The 3,517-nt window shown below is 35.9% G+C and overlaps 1 non-coding gene across 1 annotated transcript; it reads right to left on the bottom strand.

The window, feature by feature from the left end:
* Window positions 1-1,460: 1,460 nt before the first annotated feature.
* LOC131615430 (small nucleolar RNA snoR69Y) lies at window positions 1,461-1,562 on the bottom strand. The gene has a single exon (XR_009287842.1). It is a non-coding gene; the product is annotated as a small nucleolar RNA snoR69Y (small nucleolar RNA).
* Between the last annotated feature and the right edge of the window lie 1,955 nt (window positions 1,563-3,517).

Here is a 3,517-nt window from a genome sequence, read left to right as displayed (position 1 = left end):
GACAATATTGGCCCGTATAAGATGGATAGTAAGGGATATTGGTATACCTAGTCCAACAAATAGAATGACAAAATCATCTATTCTAAAAGATAGATAGAGTGCTTGGGAACTTGGATTTGATGCAACACAATGAGGATAAATATGTTCAGGTTATGGAACCAGGGGTTTCAGACCATGCTTTGATGTGCATTAAAACTGAGCATCACGTTAGAAAAAGGAAAACTCAATTCAAATTCATCAATAGTATAACTGAGATATAAGGTTATCATAGGGAGGTTGAGGAAAACTAGAAGAAGCATATGAGAGAGGAAGGCCAATGATGGTGCTTTAGAAGAAACTAATGAGACTGCATCCTACCATAAAGAAAATGAGCAAGCCTCTATATGTATTAATGTTGATTAAGTATTTTGTTATTTCATCAATTAAATTAAAAAGATTAATAATATATTTCATATGTCTTAATGCAAAATTAATTGAGAACTAATATCTAATAAAAAATATACATCTTCATAATGATGTTTTATGGCTTCTATTAAAAAAAATTCCATTCTACAATTATGGTTATGTTCTATAATAAACACTATGCCAAAGTTGTCTTTTAGCAGCACCCCTACGAAAGCGCTTTTAGGAAAAAGCGCTGGTATATGGTTCACTAAAAACAAAATAAAAAAACACGCAAAGAAAGCGCTCTAAAAGGGGGGGGGGGGGGTTACGAAAGCGCTTCTTAAAAGCGCTCTTAAAGGGGGGGGGGTACGAAAGCGCTTCTCAAAAGCGCTCTTATAGGGGGGGTACGAAAGCGCTTCTCAAAAGCGCTCTTATAGTGGGCTTATGAAAGCGCTTTCAAAAGCGCTGCTATAGGGGGTTGGGTACAAGAGCGCTTTTACCCTAAAAAGCGCTGGTAAAGGCAGGGCTACCAGAGCGCTTTTTAAAAGCGCTTTCATAGCTGTTTCATAATTAAAAATTTTAAAATCAAAATTATTATTCGTTTCATAATCCCTAATCTTCTTTCTCTGCCAGTATCGCTGCGTTGCCCAGAAACTGCAAACACCAAAAATCCAAAACTCCATAGCTGAAGAAGAAGAAGACGAAGACGAAGCCTAAATCCTCAAAACCGTACCTCTTCCTCAAAACCGTACCTCTTCCATAAAAATACCCTCCACAAACCCACGCCCAGGATACGAAGAAGAAGAAGAATCGCTGAAGATGAGAAGACGAAGGAGGTACGATTTTAATGTTCTTCCATTTTAATGTTCCTCCATTCATTTACGATTTAATGAAACTTGTATTCATCATGGCCGGTTCCTGATAGAATGAAAAAAAAATAATAAGAACCCTAGACCATCTTCACATTCTTGTATTACTAATAGTTGCCACCCCTAATTCACCCTTAATTATTAAGGTTAAATACACATGTAAGCCACAAATATGAAGAAATTTTTTATGGTTAATGCAGCAAAATTATGCAATTATTGGCTCAGACAGATGTGTGTTGGAACTAATTATATTCCTAGACCTAACGGTCTCATAGAGCTGGGATCACATTTATAATCATTGTCTTGCGTAGAACACACTATGAATCTCAATATTCATATTCATATAACCAAAAAAAAATACAGAAAATAAAATGGACCTTGATTAAGAGCTTGAGGTAGATATCATCGGAATTAGGTGCTGTTCGTTTGGTCTGTGTATCAAATTCAAAAGAAAAATCAGTATAATCAAAACAAAAAACGGAGAAAAACAAAAGAGAATCGTGAAGGAGAGATGTACAGAGAAGAACAAGCAACATTATGGCTTAGGGTTTTAGAAGAACGATATGCTACTTCTTCTGATGCGAGTATTGGTATTTAACGGCGTGACAAGAATGTGAAGATGGTCTACGATTTAATGTGAAGAATGAAACTTGTATTACTAATAGTTGTATTTCGGAAACTATTGAATACATTCCCAATTTGGCGTGTCATTTTATACTCTTTAATTAAGTTTTTTATTTTATATTTTTCAGGAATATCTTTGCTAGATAGGGGTTACTTGCGAAGAGTGAAAGTTTGATCGTTTTCAAGAATCTTACATTGTGTGGGTCTAGAAGTTGGTTACTACTATACAGGTAATTAATTGTTCTCTCTCGCCAAAGTAACTAAGACATGAAACGCATTATACCGTTCTGTGCCTTAAGAATTAGTTATTTTTGTTTAGGTTAATTAAGACATGAGTGATAGATTCTAAACTGTGTTAATGTTCTAATAGTTCTGTAACATAATTTTTCCCTACCAGCCTGTGGATTATTTTCTCTGATTCCAGACTAAAAACAGAACAAAACACTAACAATTGAACTGCCATGTCCCTTTGTGTCATTCTCATTGGTGTAGTGTAGTACTCATTATTCTGACAGGTGGAATATTCTCTGATTTTTAAGTGATGAACTTACTAACTTTGTAACTTTTAGATTATATTAAGTAATACTCATTATTCCGACATGTGGAATATTCTTGATGTCAATTTCGTTAATCAATTAGTGATGAACTTACTAACTATGTGAATTGAATTCGCTATAGGGGTTACTTGTGAAGAGTGAAAGTTTGACCGTTTTTGTTTAGCTTAATTAAGACATGGATAAGACATGGATGAATTCAAACCGATTGTCGAAAGAATACGAGAAAGGGGTTAGGTAATTCGTTACGTTTGCGGTTGCGCACTACGAGGACCCGATTCGAATGACGTGTCCTTGCTTGGGTTGCTGTTATGGGGATAAGGTTGACGGGAAACAGATGGCATCACATTTACTACGGTTTGGAATTGATAGAAGTTATACAGTTTGGAGTTTGCATGGTGAAAAAAGTAACAGGAATGTTGAGTCGAGGTGTAATACGAAGTATTCTTCAAACGACGATTGCACAGACACATATGATTACGATCGAGTCAAAGAAATTGCAGAAGCGCTTGAAGAAGATCTTGAGGATTGTCCCAAAATGTTCGAGAGGTTGGTAAGCGATGCAGAGAAACCGTTGTATGATGGTTGTTCAAAATTCACAAGATTGTCTGCGGTGTTAAAGTTGTACAACTTAAAGGCGGACAACGGATGGTCGGATAAAAGTTTCACAGAGTTATTAGCCCTTATGAAAGATATGCTACCAGAGGATAATGTTCTTCCCAATCGAATGTATGAAGCCAAAAAGATGTTGTCCTCTACTGGCATGAGCTATGATAAGATACATGCATGTCCAAACGATTGCATTTTGTTTCGAAATGAGTATGCAGCGTTGAATGAGTGTCCTAAATGCGGTGCCCCTCGATATAAGAAAAAGTTGTCTCCGGCAAAAGTCTTATGGTATTTTCCTATAATTCCGAGATGCAATAGGATCATTTGTTGCATGGCCCTCGGAGCTCATTACCATTAGTGATGAGGTATATTGAAAACGATTATGAATCATTTAGTTTTCGAATGTCAATTCTGCACCGTTTATTAATTATTTTTTACATTTTAATTTTAGACTGCTCCTATAAAACCCGCAATTAA

Source organism: Vicia villosa, linkage group LG6 (assembly GCF_029867415.1).
Source record: "Vicia villosa cultivar HV-30 ecotype Madison, WI linkage group LG6, Vvil1.0, whole genome shotgun sequence".
NCBI classification, from domain to species: Eukaryota; Viridiplantae; Streptophyta; class Magnoliopsida; order Fabales; family Fabaceae; genus Vicia; species Vicia villosa.
The sequence above is the reverse complement of the archived record's forward strand: the minus strand, read 5'-3'. Positions and strand labels throughout refer to the sequence as shown.